The 18917-nt window shown below is 38.0% G+C and overlaps 1 long non-coding RNA gene across 1 annotated transcript; it reads right to left on the minus strand.

Annotated features, from left to right (window-relative positions):
- Positions 1-11774: 11774 nt before the first annotated feature.
- LOC149713761 (uncharacterized) lies at positions 11775-13336 on the minus strand. Its single transcript, XR_016369360.1, has 2 exons — positions 13258-13336; positions 11775-13180 (listed from the first exon to the last, which is right to left on the minus strand). It is a non-coding gene; the product is annotated as an uncharacterized LOC149713761 (long non-coding RNA).
- Between the last annotated feature and the right edge of the window lie 5581 nt (positions 13337-18917).

Here is an 18917-nt window from a genome sequence, read left to right on the forward strand (position 1 = left end):
GCCCTGATAGGGATCAACTACAATGTTAGAAAAATTAGTCCTATCACTATCCAAATTTGCACAAAGTAGTCCAAATTTGGATGGTAAGTGATGGGTGGGTCCAAAAATGCTAACTTTAATCCAAAAATGGATTCCATCGATTCTTGGTGCTAAAACTATCCAAATTTGCGCAAAGTAGTCCAAAATTGGATGGAAAGTGGTGTAAGGGTCGAAAAATGGTAGCTTTATTCCGAAAATTGATTCTTTCGATTCTTGCGACTAAAACTATCCTTGCTAGCTCAACATAGACGATCTTCACCCAAACAAAGAAGGGTTAGTATAATATGAAAAGTGTTAAGGTAAAAAAGGGGGGCGTGAAATAATATTTGAGGACTTTTTGACTCCCTACTTAGGCCGCATTTATTTTAAGACCGTGCTTTTTGATTTGTCACTGAAAAGTAAACACAATAATTAATAATTATTATATTTATTAAATTATTTAAGAACAACTTGGAAAACCAATATATTAGCTCTCTGAGTCAAGAGGAAGACTGCCTACAAACCTATTTACATAGATTTGCAATTATTGCAATTTATTAAAAAGCAATAACAGAAATTAACACAAAGTTAGACAGACACCTTAGGCACAGAGCCTCTCAGTGGCATTCGTCACTCGGAGAGGTAAAAATCCACTCGTCCTTACAGAGTCACACTTGCAACTTTATTTGATCATTTATCCCAAATCGTCTTATCTTATTCGTTTAACTAACTATTTTAATACTCGTCTTATATTAACTTTGGATTGTTTCATGATTTGTAATACAGTGGAGGAAAGTCTTAATTAGTGATGCCACGAATATTCGGTTACTATTCGGTATTCGGCCATTTTTTTCGTATTCGGTATTCGGCCGAATATTTCGTAATATTCGGCCGAATACCGAATCTCCAATCATGAAGGAAAAAAACGGAAAAATTACCCAAAATTATTTATTTCAATAACAATTTTTACTTTAATATTTATAATCTACCAGTGGTAAGTTGTGATGAATAAAAAAAGCGTATAGTGACACGATCTACTCGCAAATGAATCAAAAACCTAAAGACGCTATAGACGGGTCCTATAGTGTTAAAGAGAGCGCGTTGAAAAATCGTAACTTCTCCCTTTTCATTCCCTCCATCCCGAGTTTATCACCAACGTTGAAAGCAGAGGCGGTAGAGAGCGGATCTAAACCATGGAAGAAATACGCGTGTTCTTCCATGTCTAAACAGTGTATCCCTCTCTCTGCTTGCGCGCCAATATTGCGCAGAGCAGTAATCGCGTTACAGCTAGTGCCGAGAGGAGAGGAGAGTTTTCCCACGTGACCCTACATTTCGCGTAGCCGTCTGCCTATTCACCTCACCATTCCATACCCTTCTTCTTCCATGATGAGACCTGTCCCATTGCGGTCCGTGCGGGGATGTACGTAATTCGCGGAACGGGTTACAGCTCATAACCGGTTTCACGCGAGTTGCACATATCTCACGCCCGAATATTCGGTGCTTCGGCCGAGAGCATGGCCGAATATTCGGTATTCGGTATTCGGAAAAATCAATATTCGCGGCATCACTAGTCTTAATTACTCGCTTTTTATAAACTATGAAATGTATACAGTGTATCGACTTCATACGCAAACTTCCTTACTTGTCCTATATTAACTTTGACTAGAGAGGTTTCGGTTAAATAAGGTTTTCCTCAAATTATTTATTAATTATATTTGATATTTAATATTTTTATCGAGAGTTACTCGTCAAACTTCTAGTTATATCGTTTTAGTAAACGTTTTACCTAACATCATTTGAACCTAGCTATTATTTAAGTTCGACGCCTAGAGTATGCCTCTTTCACGATTGTCTGAAAGACCTTAAGGTGGTGGTGTTAGACTTCTCGGTGATGAAAGGTAATATAATAGTGGCCAGAACAAATGTGTCATTGGTCTTAAGTGGAATACAATTGTCCAGATTACCGTGAATTGTGAATGCGGTCTGGAAATAAAGACCGACACACAAACAGGTATAATGATGATAGAACCTCTTCATGATGAACGTCACTTACAGATCTAGCTGCTATATTGGCTTGATATGAGAACAATATTGTTTGATATCTGTCCATTATCAGTTAGATATTAGTCGAATATGGGCACGATATGAGTCCCATAAGGGTTCGATATAAGTCAAATATCGGTTAGAAATTTGTCCAATGCGGGCTTGATATTAGTCCAATATGGGCTTGATATTAGTCCAATATGGGCTTGATATAAGTCCAATTTGGGCTTGATATTAGTCCAATATGGGCTTGATATTAGTCCAAAATGGGCTTGATATTAGTCCAAAATGGGCTTGATATTAGTACAAAACGGGCTTGATATTAGTCCAAAATGGGCTTGATATTAGTCCACTATGGGCTTGATATTAGTTCAATATTGGGACGGTACGAGTTAATTTTTGTCCACTTGCGTAAAATATGGATATTATCCTGACCATTTCTGGGTGATAGTTGATCCCTTAATGGATGATTCTCGATCCAATTTTGGATCAGACTCCAAATCTGGCTTATCATTCGATCGTCCCTTTTTGACACAAGTTACGTTATCCAAAAATTGACGAAAAACTGCTGTCTCAGAGTCAGCCGTTTGGATCCATTTACATCCAATTTTGGACAAACTTTTTTAACAGTGTATTTTTGTGTCATATCTTGAAAACCAGCAGAAATAGTGCATTGAACAGCGGTTCATTTAGGAAAACACGTGATCTATTTAAAGATTGAAAACCTATATCATGAAACCATTTTGCTCAGATTTATCTCAAAGATTCCCAATCGCTCACTCGACTTGCCCCAAAGCTCACTTATTGCCACATCTAGCAAGGCCCAAGTAAAATCATGCGTGTTAAGCTTGCCGTGCAAGTATTTAGCAGTACAACAGCAAATGACATGGAATATCTAGTGGGCGAGGAAGCTAGAGAAAATATTTAGTTGATTTGGTTAATAGACCAGTTCTTTGACATAGTTAACAGAAAGAATTGCACCGAAGTTATGTTTCAAAAAAGATAGCTAAGAAGCCTTTCCAAAGTTCGGATGACTGGCGCTTTAAAGTAATTAAATAACTTAAAAATGATAATTTTCAGTGGCCCGAAGATGAATTTTTGAGAAACTTCGATGAGCGGGAAAATGAGATAGATGCAATGGAAGTAGACGAGGAAAGTGACAAGTCTGAAAATTTTATTCAGCAGAGAAACTCTCGAAAGGCTCCGTGTGAATGGAATGTTTAGTATAATACTAACTTTTATAAACAAGTAACTAGTATTATATTTTTCTGATAGTCTACTCAACTATTAGCGCAGTTAAGTTCCTCCTAGCAAAGGTTGCCAAAAAAGTAGGGGTGTGCGAATACCACTTTTTGGGTATCAAACCGGTTATCGAATACTAAAAAAAATAACATATCAAATACCGAATCGAATAGTTTATTCCAAATCGAATACCGAATAGTTAGGCCTTGGTAAATTTTTTTCTTACCGATTAATCGCGAATAGTTAAGGCTAATATTCGCGAATAGTTAACCCTAATACTCGCGAATACTAGGCTTAACTATTGACGATTAATCGGGTGGTAACCCTAATATTCGCGAATAGTTAAAACAAAGCAAGGAGAAAAACATTTAGGAGCTCTTAAATTTCAAAATATCTCTCCTCATTGGTGGTCAAGTGTTTCTTAAAATTTTCCTAGGCACTTGCTGGTAGTTTTTGATGGAGGACAAATAAAAAAGGGATAATATTTTTTAAAAGAAGGTGGTCTCTCTAGTGCCAAGGACCTAAATTTATGGCAGTCAAACTTTAACCGAATAGTCAGTTCGGTATTCGATATTCGTATCGAATAGTGAAAATTTGTTTATCGAATACCGGATCGAATATTTCGGTTCGGTATTCGATCGAATAATTCGGTTCGGTATTCGATCGAATTATTCGATTGAAACGGTTAACCGCACACCTCTACAAAAAAGTCTTTACAGCAAAATTGAAAATTCAACCTAGACCTTATTGAAAATCATTTTGGAAGGCATCGTTATTGGTGATGCGGGCAACCCAACCCTTCAACAATATCAGCAATCGGATAAAAAACTAAAGCAGCTGGCAGCTTTGGTTCCAAAACCCACTCGCGGACAGTGTTGGGCACATTTATTTCGATATATCATTTTACCTATCAAAATATTTTTGTTTTCGCCCCTATAAATTTTTTACCTATCAAAATATTTTGGTTTTCGCTCCTATCAAAATATTTTGGTTTTCGCCCCTATCAATTTTTTACCTATCAAAATATTTTGGATTTTGCACCTATCAATTTTTTACCTATCAAAATATTTTGGATTTTGCACATAAAATTTTTTTGTGGCATTCCATGTTGAGAGTGCATATACGATCAGCGATATTATAATAGTTTCCCGGCTATTTCAAATAGTATTTTTACCTCTCCGTGTGACAAAGTCCATGAGAGGTTCTGTAACGGCCGTGTCGGGGTGTGTGTGGGTGTGTCGGTTCAGTGTCGAAACGACGGCGACTAAAACTAGTCGTTAAACAATCCCTTTTACCATCGAAATGTCCTACCCGCAAAAGGGTCGGCCGACTCGTTTTAGTGCTAATATTTTCGCACCTTTTACCGTACATTGGCCCGACTTTTATTCTTATTGTTAGCCAACCGAGACACCATATTTTTACCGACGCAATATCGATGTACAAAAATGGTCGGCCCGACACCTTTTAGCTCTAAGATTCCTATACCTTTTTCAATCCTTAAACCATATTTTTACCGACGCAATATCGATGTACTAAAATGGTCGCCCCGACACTTTTTAGCTCTAAGATCCCTATACCTTTTTCAATCCTTACTTAGCGTCAGTGATAACGTACCCTATGCCATAAAGCGCATTTATTTTGATTAACCATAAAACAGTAAATTTTTAACATTCCTTAATCGTTTCTATAGAAGATTTTTAAGCAGGCGAATATGTTTTGTAGCCAACATGTTAGTTAATTTGCCTCTTACAATTTGCCTACTTTGAGCAAGCTAGGCCTTGTCTAACTGTATCTGAACCTTTTAATATCAATATTTAGTTAATTTTTACAAATGAAACACATTGGAAAACGTATTGAAATTTTAATTCATTTTACTTCAATGAGGTAAGGTCCATTATATGCCAATAAAAGGGAGGGTGAAGCCGAAATTTAAGTGATTTTACATCGATTCTTCTACTAATATTATAAGACCTAGTTGCATAGCTAATCATTCAGGAAAAATCTCCGAATGCATGATTGTTTGGAGGTGTTGCATTTACAATCTTTCGGAGATGTTTCCAAAATGTTTCACTATAAAAATAGGTCTAAATTATTAAAAGAATAGATAAAAAATCACTTGTTTTACCTCGACACCCTCCCTTTAAGAGGACGAAACCATTTTTAAAAAATACAAAGATACTAGAAAAGATTCTAAAATAATCTTAACTATCCGAAATCTCTTCATCAGTGTGGTTTTCGATCCTCGAATTCCTTGATGCAGATCGGATTTTTCTTCCACCATTTCGGTCATTTTATGTTTTAGCCAGTTTTTTTTATGCTAGTTTCAATTTCAAAATCTGTCGACCTTCGAAGCCTTTGATGTTGGCGGACTGCAGCTAGAAACACGACATGTTTTGTATTTTTTAGTACTTAAAAGGACAAACTTAGCAGGTTTTATTGGGAGATTGTGTGCTATCCATTTTTTATGCCCCATGAATTATGTGCCTTAGGTCCCTCAATAAAGTTGAGCTTTTCACGCATTACCTATTATGACTGATGTCATGACGAGCTTTGAAAATGAAATTTTTCCATTTGCACCACTCCAGTTCATTTTCAGGACTAGCTGGTGATAGAAAGTTTTGCTTAAAATTTTTCTCACAACTTGAACTAAATTTTTTCCTCCCCATGACTTCATAATTGTGACCTGTAAATTAATTGTTATACCTGTTTTAAACGGCTGGTTTTTAAAAAGACTATAGAAGTTTTATTGCCACCTCCTTATGGTGTTAGCTCAACAACGCGATGGTCAGTGCAATGCACTACCAACTGCAATGTTTAAAGTAACATACCCCTCCATTAGATGGTGGTGTATAAGAAAGCTCAAAATTTATGAAAACTCACCAAACTCTCTTTATTACTTTCATCCAGTAAAAGTTCTTCCACTTCCTTTAAATGTTCAGGTGTCGCTAAGGGAAGATTAAACTTTTGCACACTTGGCAAAACTTCAGAGTTCTCTTGGCTTTGCGATCTCAGAAAGTGATTAAATTTTTCGTGCAAATCAGACAGCATTATGATAACAGTTTGTTGGAATTTTCGCGTGCTAACAACTAATATTTCTTAACATTAGTCACAGATTTTAAAAAAAAATTGTTCCTTCTAAATTAAATAACTTGCTACTCTCATTCAATCTTCGCCTTGTTGGGTGCTTGATGCAGCTGAACCTGTTTTTTAGGCGTGTTCGATGCTGAAGACCTAGTGTCCATTTCCTGTCCAAAATTCATAACATTGATTGACCTGCGGTCGGGTTATTGGCAAATTCCTTTGCACCCTGACTCAAGGGACAAGCCAGCTTTTGTCACGGATAAGGGTTTATTCCGTCCCAAAGTACTCATGTTCGGTCTAACAAACGCCCCCCGAACATTTCAAAGAATGATCAATAACCTTTTTCTTAAACTTCGAAAAAGAGGCGTCTTTGCTTACCTAGACGATCTAATTATCGCCACCAACAGCTTTGATGAGCATATGATTATGTTAGACGAAGTGCTCACAATTTTGGCCACCCACGGTTTAACGGCAAAAGCTTCGAAAGCTCGCTTTTGTCAGAAAAGAACTAGAATTTTGGGGCACATAATCTCCGAGAGTGGAATAGAAGTGGATGAAACCAAAGTAAAAGTTTTTAAGGATTACCCCCGCCCAAAATCGGTCAAAGACATCCGACGATTTTTGGGTATGGCGTCATACTACCGACGTTTTGTTCCCAATTTCTCAAAAATTGCGTACCTTCTCAATCGCCTTCTACATAAGGATCGGATTCGTCACTGGGCATGGGATGCTGAGCAGGAGCTGGCCTTCTCTCAGTTGAAAGTAGCTTTGTCGACGACTCCAGTTCTTAATACTCCTAAGTTTGACCACCCCTTTATTGTTCGGACGGACGCGTCTGACGTAGGGATAGGTGGTGTACTTAGCCAAAAGATTGATGGTAAAGAAGGGGTTATCCAGTATTTTAGCCGATCTCTAAATAACTTAGAAAGAAAGTATTCCACCTCGGAACGTGAGTGTTTAGCGATAGTCGAAACTGTTGAATGTTTTCGTCCATACATCCAGGGCTCTAGTTTCGAGGTTTATTGCGATCATAAGAGTTTGGAATGGCTCCACAAGGCAAGAGATCCAACCGGTAAACTAACTCGTTGGATGTTACGTTTACAGGCGTTTGAACACTTCCAAATCAATTATATCCCCGGGCGAGCGAATCTTGTCGCCGATGCACTGTCCCGAATACAACACCCCGACCCCTCTCCGAGGGAGGAAGGAATATTGTCTGCAGCAAAAGTTTCCAACCCCAAGACTGTACCCACGGAGGTAGTAAGATTAGACCTTGACACGTTGATTTCGGAGCAAGATAAAGACCCTAGCATTTCTTTGGTGAAAAAGTGTTTGTTAGACCCCTCTCAGTCAGTTCCCCCTAACATAACCCGATTAGTTGATCAATGCGAAGTGGTGAAGGGTCTGGCATGTAAACTGGTACCCAAGTACCAGGATAAGGGATTCAGCGGTTATCGTGTGTTAGTTCCCGAAACTCTTCGCTCAAGAGTATTGTATTGTTGTCACGATAACAAAACTTCGGGACACCTAGGAGCGTTTAAGACCAATAAGCGCGTTAAGGAAATGTATACGTGGGACGGTATGAATGCCGATATCACCCGTTACATTAGAAGCTGCCAGGTCTGCCAAAAGTACAAAATCCCCCGTACCAAACCACCAGGTTTGATGAAATCCGCCTCACCGGCCGAAGCTTGGTCAGTAATCTCAGTGGATCTGAAAGGTCCTTCCCCCGCAAGTAGAAGAGGGCATACACAAATGTTAGTTGTCACGGAACAATTAACAAAATGGGTCGAAATCTTCCCCTTAAAACGAGCTACGGCCCCTGCCATTGCAAATAAACTGGTAGACGAAGTATTTACTCGCTACGGTGTTCCCTCTCGTGTTATTTCCGATAACGGAAGTGCCTTTGTTTCCAAAATTATGCGCACAGCTTTCGTGCAGTTAGGAGTAAAACATAGGTTAACTTCAATTTATTCCCCGCAAGGAAATCCAGTGGAACGTATGAATCAGACGTTAGGGACCATGCTAGCGTCTTATGTAAAAGATTCCCATAGGGACTGGGACCTTGGGTTCCCTCAGTTAGCATTTGCTATTAGGACCGCAGTACAAGAATCGACGGGCTATACCCCCGCGTTTCTTAATTTTGGGAGAGAGTTAAGGCTTCCGCACTACCCGATACCAGACGATTTCAACGTCAATGGTAGTCTTACCGAAGCCGCACGGAAGGTGCATGCTCTGCGTTTAGGAGACCTGGTAAAGAGGTCTCACGCCACTGCCTTGGCCAAAATTTCCAAAGCGCAAGAAAGACAAAAGTGTCAATATGACAAAAAGCACCGGGATTTCGAATTCCAGAAAGGTGACCTGGTTTGTAAGAGAACACATTTCTTGTCCTCAGCTGACGCACGCTTTGCAGCGAAATTGGCCCCTAATTGGGACGGCCCTTACCTCATAGCTGAGAAATTGTCACCGTTGACCTATCGCCTCGCCTCTCCCGATGGTAAAAAGATATTGAAAGGCACCCAAAAAATTTCCCATCTTAAGCCATTTGTCCCCCGCTTGGCCAAAGACTCAGCCCCATTAGAATTAGGTTCGACATCCCAAGAGGTTGATAGACCGCAAAGCCCTAACGCTCGAAGGTACTCGCTTCGACCACGTAATGCCGTCACGGGACGGGTAGTCAGTTTGTAAATATAATCTCCAGTTACCATAAATTTGTATATAATTAAAATGACCTCACGAGGACGTTCGGTTTTAGGGGCTATATTTTTAGATCCCACTTTTGTTAAGAAATACATTTCATTTTATAAATTCTCAGTTTTACTAATTATTCCCAAATGGTTACCTGCTCTCGGGTAGGTCCGAGAATCCTTCCTTACGCTTTTTCCCTACGGCGGTATCCTCAGTACTTGGCTTCTCAAAGAACCCCATTTTATTACAGTCATTCATTCTCCCCTATCTTTCTTTTGTATCTACGAAAAATGTCCAAGCGAAAGTTTTTGGGTAGGGGTTAAACTGTACATATATCGGGTTAAGAATCTATAATTTCGTTTTGTCGGTTCAGGCCATTTGAACTATATTTTCGAATGGCTCTGTTATCTTTTTGTATTTTTGTATTATCTCTATTTTTGGAAAGTTGGACTATTCGCGTCTTCGCGGTGCCACTTAAATGGTACCTGGTACCGCACTGATTAATTGCTCTCTCTCGGGACACATTTGGTGCCGAGAAACCTACTCTCTCTCTCTTCGACCTTTGAACCTTTACCGGAGTTCGGAGAACTAAAATAATTAGACCAAATCCCTGAACATGATTGGCTAAAGAGAAAGTGCCCGCGAAAAAAGAAGAATTGAGGAACTGAACTTGGTGGTCGTAAAGAGTTACTTTTTGACGAGGACTCGAATAGGAAGGAGAGCAAGGCTTTGCTGCTCCTGGACTGCGACAAAGAAAGAAAAAGACTTAGACGTTTTTGAGCGGCTCAAGACTTAGAAGTTTCTAAGAAAACCGCAGAGCCTTGGGACTTAGGCGTTTTCGAGTGACCTGGCCGTTTGAAGTAGAACCACTGACCAGTCCCGTTTCTCGTCAGCTAATCCTGGTACGGGCTAAGAAGTAGCCCCTTCCGCAATTTGTGCGCGTTCGCTTCGTGCGCGTTAAACAGAGAGAGAGCCAACGCTTGGGTATCGTTAAACAATTTTAATTCGAACCGGAACGTGTTAATATTATTTTGGGGGATAGTGTGCTTGCGAATATTATTTTGGGGTTCCATTTATATATATATCCATATAGTGTGCATGTTAATATTATTTTGGGGGTTACTGTAAATAGAATACGGGGATTTAAATTAACTGTTTATTGTTTGTTAGCCAGGGCCTTCTGCCTTGGTTAGGTATTTGAATGCTATTAAATTTGATTTCGTTTGGACATTTAAACCAGTTCTAGTTATTACTCCTATATTCATACCCTAGACTTGAATTGAACCCACAGTTAGATTACGAGAAGCCTAGTACTTTCTGTTTTCCGCTAGTTCAGGGAAACCAGGAAAAAGCGGTTACACCGTGACGTAGTCGTCACTCGGAAAGGTAAATATTAAGGTTTTAAAAGAACAATTTTCGTTTCTGGAATATTAGCGTTGTTTTTACCTCTTTGAGTGACGATAACGTTCTGGGTTTTCTTATCATTCAATGCGAATCAATCGCCTTATATACCATAATTTTTCAGCAATTCTTAAAGAGGCATACGCTGCAATTCAAACGTCAAAAATAGCTATGTTTAAAATGATTTTAGGAATAACGTTTCCTTAAACAACTCAACTAGAATTAAGGTAAATTACTGCCGATTAAAAAAAATATATTTAAATTATTTAATTATTTAAGAAAAACCTCTCGGCTCGGTGATGTTTATTTTGGTTTTCCAACTTGTTTTTTTTATTGTTATTTAGTTTATTATTTTGTTACTTTTTTTTCAATTTGAAGAGTACGAATATTTTATATTGTGAGTGTTAGTTAAACAATTATTTGCGCAATTGTTTTGGTAATGAGGGGAAAGATAACCATAACAGATTTAGCAACATTAACGTCGATTTTCTAAAAACGTGTACACTCGTAAATAGACGCTCATTTGATAATAACTTCAGCAATGAAGGTGGCTGTGGCAATTTCCAAACCGTAGGCAAACAATACGAATGCTCCATATGTTTCATTGATTGACATTGACGAAAGACTTTTCGTCGGTTTTTTCCAAACAATTCTCGAAATGTAGAAATGGTTTTTTAATAAATAATGCGTATATTTGGTTTCGGAAAACACCATCGTTCTAAAAAGCAAGGAAATGAGCAGTACAAGTAATTGTTAAAAAAAAACGAGGCTATTCAGTGCTTACCCTAGTTATTTGCTCAATATATTCAGGGCAACTTTTCAATTCGCTACTGAGATGAAAGACGAACAGCAGGTTTTTGATTCGCTCTGAGTTGAAGTAGAAAACCATTTTTCTGACATCAGCTTCGTCTTCAAGAAGAATTGACATAAGATTGTCCAAGAAAAACTGTGGTACAAGAAGTCCAGGTCTTCCCAAAAATACGTCCTGCTACATTTTAACGTCTAACAAGTTGGGAAAACCAAAATATTACCTCTCCAAGTGGAGATGACTATCACTACCCCTTAAACAACCTAAATATATGCATCTATCGCTTTTTGAATTCTTTGCAAGTGCAGGAATTGAATTTTAAAATAGTCAATTGTTCAAGCCTTTTCAATATCTCTCACTTGCTGTGGAAACTCTACCCCCCCATATTATAAAACATATCGACTGCATACATGTATATTATCATCATTACTTGTCTTAAATTACCTTCGACGGTTGAACGAGGTTCATCTTACATAATATAGGGACGACGTCATATATTTTAACGTTCACTTTATTTACTTTTCATTTAATTTAAGACCATAACATTCTGAAAGTACATTAGGCTCAGAAGACGCTATTTATAATATTACATTAGGCTCAAAAGACAGTATTTATAACACTTCAACAATACTTCAATATATACAAAGCAATAAATAACATAATACATTAAACTGTACAGTAAAAGTTAAATATAACCTAATTAAAACCATAAAACCCACAATACATATGGGAACAAAAGGTTCTTGAAAAACCATTAACAGAACAGTATTTATAATACTTCAACGTTTCTATCTATATACAACATGGAATAGTTATTTAACATTATATATTGGAACCTTCAGTATAATTTAACATTAAGCAAATTCGAACCATAAAAACCCACAGCGCATATGGGAAAAAAGGTTCTGGGAAAACCCATTTGGGAAAAAACCATAATCACAGTTGAATTATTAATATTAAAACACTTATTTTAAATTATTGATTTTCACTCTGACGTCTGAGCTATCCACGAATAAATTTATTAATAGCATTAACAAACGATGCAATGGATGGATAATACAAGCTTATTCGAACCATAAAAACCCACAGCGCATGTGGGAAAAAAGTCTCTGGGAAACCCCATTTGGGAAAAAATTCATAATCACAGTTGAATTATTAATATTAAAACACTTATTTTTAAATTATTAGTTGATTTTTCACTCGGACGTCTGAGCTATCCACGAATAAATTTATTAATAGCATTATCGAACGATGCAATGGATGTCAAATATTCATGTCATAATACAAGCTAATTCGAACCAAAAAAACCCACAGCGCATGTGGGAAAAAAGGCTCTGGGAAAACCCATTTGGGCAAAAACCACAATCAAATTAGGACTATTAATATTAAAAACTTCTTCAGACTGTTTAAGGATGAATGTTTGGTGGATAGCGTCCGAAAGAAAGCAATAACCTAGTAGATGAGGCGTAGTTCATAAAGTTTAGTTTTTTTGAAACTATTACATAAGTGTATTGGCGCTGTACGCTTCAGATAACAAAGACCAAGACGACTCCAGTTCCACAAAATAGGAAAACTCTGCTTCTTGGCGTTAAGTTTTTCTCCTTTCTGTATTTCCACTGCTAGACCGCTATGCAGCCCGCCCTTGTATTGCTCTACTTGCCGCTCCCATAACATTGAAGGTGCTAGAACTATAGTTCTAGTCGATAAATTGCGGCGAAGTCCAACTTCCGCTTTGAGCGTTGGCCAACTTTTGAGGACGCTGCAGTGTTACCAACGGCAGATAACGCCGCCAGGAACATTTTCAAAATCACCTCGGCCGCGTTTTGCCGAAAAGAGGGGATTTTCGACTAGGACTATTGAATTTTCGCCGATTATTCAGCCATTTCCGCTTCGCCATACCTAAAACATTTTTAAAGTACGCTATACAAAATTGCTCCATTCTTCACCAAACCTATAAAACTTGATGCAACATTTACACTTTGTTCAGTGGTTCGCCTTTACATGAACCCACAGTTGCAGCTCCAGATCTCAGTCATCTAACGCAACCATTTTAACGTTTTCAGAGTTGTATTTCACCTTTATTAAGCCTAAGGATAAGCCTTGAGATATTTGCGCGACGTATTTTCTGAAGAACCACAATAAATCACCTCAACGATTATCCCCATTAACTAATTATCACTATTACATACCTTGTTTACAATTTCGTTGACCTTGTCCTCCATGGTTACCCATGAACTAAACCAATGCTGTAGGGTTACTCATGAATCACTCCAATCCTCAAGGGCATTCATGAACTACGCATATCCTCTAGGGTATTCATGAACTACGCATAACCTCTAGGGTATTCATTAACTACACAAATCCTCTAGGCTACTCATGAACTACGCCAATCCTCCAGGTTACTCATAAAATATACCATATTTTTAAATGGATTAATACCAAACTTATATGACCGTCAATTACAATAATGATACTTACCATTTTTTTTCAAATCTTGAAGTCAGATGTGGGTTCTTTAGTCAAGGATCCCAAGCCTTGTGTGGGTCTCTTAGTCAAGGATCCCAAGCCTTGTGTGGGTCTCTTAGTCAAGGATCCCAAGCCTTGTGTGGGTCTCTTAGTCAAGGATCCCAAGCCTTGTGTGGGTCTCTTAGTCAAGGATCCCAAGCCTTGTGTGGGTCTCTTAGTCAAGGATCCCAAGCCTTGTGTGGGTCTCTTAGTCAAGGATCCCAAGCCTTAAGTGGGTCTCTTAGTACAGGATCCCAAGCCTAAAGTGGGTTTCTTAGTACAGGATCCCAAGCCTAAAGTAGGTTTCTTAGTACAGGATCCCAAGCCTAAAGTAGGTTTCTTAGTACAGGATCCCAAGCCTAAAGTAGGTTTCTTAGTACAGGATCCCAAGCCATATGTGGGTTTCTTAGCCAAGGGTCCCAAGCCTATTTCTCGTATTTTAGACCCTTAAAGCAACAGGCGGCTCCATAGGCGCCCCTACCATGATGCCTAACCTTGTATGTACATAAGCATTTTACCTTGCCGTAGGTAGGTAACAATGAGACTTAATGCATAAGGGAGGACCTGAAGCTTACCCTAACAAGTTAAACCCAATGTACAATAGAAAGGTCGTCAATAAGGGGCGCACTGGAGCTCCACCTTGCTTCTATAAATTTTTCTATTTCAAACTATGTTCTTTCAAAAATGCAAATACCCTTGTGGTAAGAATAATAAGACTCTCTATAACATGCTTCGTATCGGTCTCGAAAAAGTTGGTTACCAAACGCAAAATCCAATTGACAATGATAGTCAGTCGAATACTTTTGTTCTAGACCCGGCAAAAGAGATATTCCAGATGAATCAAAGAACATTCTCAGTGCCGTTTGGCTCTTTAAAGAGTTAATATTGAAAACTCCAACCACAACTGTTGGAATTGACGAATCATATTTCATGTCAAACAAAGGGTTTAAGTCCTCAAACACAGTTCTCAAACTTGCTAAGGAAGATTTGTACAACAATACCACAGATATAAGTTCTCCTTCTATGTAAACATCTAACCAGCAACGTTCCACGTGAGAATTTCTAACAGGAATGTCGCTTCGTAAAACTCTAGTATCTATCTCTTTAACTTCGTTTTCAGGCGTGTCTCTTAAATAAACCGTTGACGAGTGCAGTCGCATTAAAAAGTTGCTCCCTTATCGGGGTTAGTGTTAACATTCGGGCCTTAGCTTACTTAATTAAACGCATACATTAATCCACGTAACCCAGTCCGCATTCGCAAACTCTTTTGATAATAGTGCGCCGCGCGTTCACGTATTATCCTTAACAACTACTGGCAGGCGTGTCTCGGATTTCGGAGAGCTTCACCAACTACTCCACGCCCGACTTGGTCGCGCGTTTGTCTCACGGTCAACCAAGGGAGATACAAATCAGGAATACAAGAATTAACGACTTCAGATCGCCCAGGACAGTGGAACTACTCGTCAGCTATCAGTACACCGCCAAGTCTTCGAAGCAAACTTGAAAAAATCTCAACGTTAAGCAAGTACAACTTTTGATTATTACTGACAGGCGTGCCTCGGACTTCGAACAACCTCACCAACTACTCTCTACGCCCGACGTTGTTGCTGATCCAGGTTTGCTAATTACTATTAAGATCAACATGTCGGTTAGCGATGGACTTAAAGCCCTATCTGAGGAATTTAAGACAATGAAAGCAGATATCAGATCGGATATAGCTGGAATCTCTAAAGATGTTACAGGCCTAAATACAAAATTTGATTCGCTCATTAACAAGGTCCAGTTACATGATAAGCGACTTGAGACACTTGAGGATAAGATACAAGAAATGGACGGTATAAAATTCTGCTTAGATAAATTATCGGATGACACAAGGAGAGAACTACAAGAAAGGGACGGAAGTTATAAACAACTTAAAAACAGAGGTGGAACACCTACAATCAGACAACAGGAAATGCAACTTGTTCATTTCCGGGGTACCGGAAAAACCACATGAAGACATCAACTCCCTCGCTAAGGAAGTCAAAATGCTGTTTAATGAGCTATTAGGATGGCATGGAAATATTACCCCCCATCAAGTCAGACGACGGGGTAGTTCGGATTACAAAACGGTCAACCCCAGGAAGATTGTGTTAAAATTATATAATACGTCTATAAAAGCTGAGATATTGAGATCTTAACTTAAAGGTGCCACGATCTACATATCTCATGATTATACCCCTTCTCAAGACAAAGCTAGATACTTCTTACGGCAGTTTATAAAAAACCAAGGGGAACAAAAAGCTAAATTCGTGTCTAACTTTGTGGTGCAAATGGAAGATAATAGATATGTATATGACGAAACCAGTGAGTCTGTTATTAAAAAACAATAACTGATTTAAATTTAATCTCTTTAAAACTAAATCTAAAAAATCAAAATGATAAGAATAATTTATGCTAACATTCGCAGCGCGAACCGTAACCTGCCTACCCTAGAAGCTAATTTTTAAGAGAATAATACTCATGTAGACATATTTGTACTCACAGAAACGTGGTTCATAAATAATCATTTTTTGTATCTCCCTAATTACAACTATACTGGAACAGGAAATAGGAGGGGCGGTGGCGTAGGTTTCTACGTCCATAAAAATATCGATTCTATAACTGTGCAAAAGTGCTGTTTTTTTCTCAAACGATATCGAAAGTCACTGCATTAGATTCGCTGCCTCAGGTGAATATATGGTGGTACTATATAGACCACATACTGCTACCTTCCACAACTTCATTGATAGTTGTGGAGATCTCCTATCAAATCTCGGAAACACGAACACTAAAAAAACTATCCTGGGAGACTTCAATTTTGATTTCTTACACGATATGCCTTATACGCAATCTATAATTAACCTATTTAGTAGTCATGGTCTTCAGAAGCTAGTTGATGTCCCTAATCGAGTCACAAGTACAACAGCTACCTGCATAGATAACGTATTTTCAAACCACATAACAAAAGCTCTGGTAGAAACAGAAATTGACATCAGTGATCATTACCCTATTAACTTAGAAATAACTAAGCATACCAACACAAGTAAAATAATCGAGTTAAGAGATATCAGCCACAAAAATCTAGATTTGTTCGCTCGAAAGATCGCGAGGTCAAAATGGAATTACTTGTACGACTGTAACAATGCAAACAAGGCGTATGACCTCTTTGAAGCCACTTTGACTGACGCATATAAATCCAGTTTTCCTATGAAGGCTATGACACTTATTTCAGAATCCTGGATGACGAATAACCTAAAACTAATTATAAAAAAGCGAAAATTGCACAAAACCTCAAAACGATACCCAACGACCGAAAGCATAAAAAAGTACACTACATACCGGAATTATTGTAATAATCAAACTAGAAATGCCCGCTATTCATATCTAAGTAAAACATTTGCCGACGCCACAAACGGAAAGGCCAAGTGGAAGATAATTAATCAAATAAAAAATAGGAAACAGAAACAAAAACTGATCCCGGATAGTATCACCCCAAAAAAATTAAATGATCATTTTACTAGCCTTATAGATTCCTCTCAGAGACTAGACACCCCAATAGATATAGAAATTAACCCGAAAACATGTGCACTGTTCGAAGTGACTGAACCAGAACTAAGAAATATAGTTTTATCCCTGCCAGTGCCCTCAAGTCCAGGAGTAGACGAAATACGCCCCAGACCCCTACGTCATATACTGGATATTATTATCACCCCACTCCTCTTCCTTATCAATTTATCGCTTACGACCGGCATATATCCGGATAAATTAAAAATGGCATCAATAACGCCTATCCTTAAGAAAGGGGACCCGTCTGACCCGAATAATTACAGACAAATCTCAGTGCTTTCGAGTATAGCTAAAGTCCTTGACAAATGCGTCTATGTTAGATTAAATTCCTTTTTTAATAAGTGTAACATCCTCTCAGATCGCCAGTTTGGCTTTCGAGAAAATCGTGGTACGGAACTGGCCATCGCTACTGTCTATAAGACCATTCTGGACGCATTAGATAAGAGCAAATATTGCTTAGATAAACTGAATAAAAAGTTATCTAACTAATAGGAAGTGTATCACCAAAATAAAAAGTAACACCTCAAACCCAAATGAAATCAGGATTGGAGTACCCCAGGGCTCCATACTTTCACCCTTACTCTTTAATATCTACATCAACGACATAGTTCACGTGCTACCCGAAGGCATACTAAATCTTTATGCAGATGATACCATAATGTTTCTAGACAACCTGAATCTCAAGAAATTAGTTCAAATCGCGAATAAGTATCTGGAAAAAATTAATACATGGCTGGAAGCCAACGGCTTAAAAATAAACAAATCCAAAACTGAATTAATAATCTTTGCTAACCAGGGGAAAATTATAGAGGAATCAATCTGTGTCATAAAAATCGCTGATACAATACTAAGAAGAGTCTATAAGTACAAATATCTAGGGATATATTTTGACAATAGACTAAGTTGGGATGATCATATTAAACATCTGTAAAATCTTAGCCAATTCATGTTATATGATAAGTCTCTGTAGAAATATTTTCCCTCGGCACACCTTCATTGAGTTATACTACAGTTTCTTCTACCCGTTTCTAATATATGGGGCAATGGCATGGGGAAACACGACACAACATAATTTGAACAACATTAATGTGCTACAAAAACGTAATAAGGTTTATTTATAATGTGCTATGGCTCAGCCCAACAAAACCGCTGTTTCAAAAATCATCTTTTATGAATATCTACCAAGTGATAGACTACTCTTACTTGTTATTCATTTATAAAACTATAACCTCAGAAACAAATGTATTATTTAATCATAACGTCTAACCCAAAGAACTAAACATTTTAACTATTTAACAGTGCCAAAATGTAATACCTCAAAAAAACAAACCTCTGTATTTTACAACGGCATTAAAAAGTACAGCACGGTCTACCTAGAGATTCAGAACTATGAAAATGTTGCTACAACTAAACGATATCTTAAAAACCTAATTTTAGAAAATAATTTATAGTAGGATGTAAAGATGGATAGTTTAAAATAATTTTTCCTGTTTACTTTGAAAGGGAGGCAAAGAAAGATAAAGGAAAACAATGTTAATTTTTT

This window comes from Phalangium opilio, unplaced genomic scaffold (assembly GCF_054372755.1).
Source record: "Phalangium opilio isolate 3A_F unplaced genomic scaffold, DU_Popi_V2 ptg000009l_1, whole genome shotgun sequence".
Classification (NCBI taxonomy): Eukaryota; Metazoa; Arthropoda; class Arachnida; order Opiliones; family Phalangiidae; genus Phalangium; species Phalangium opilio.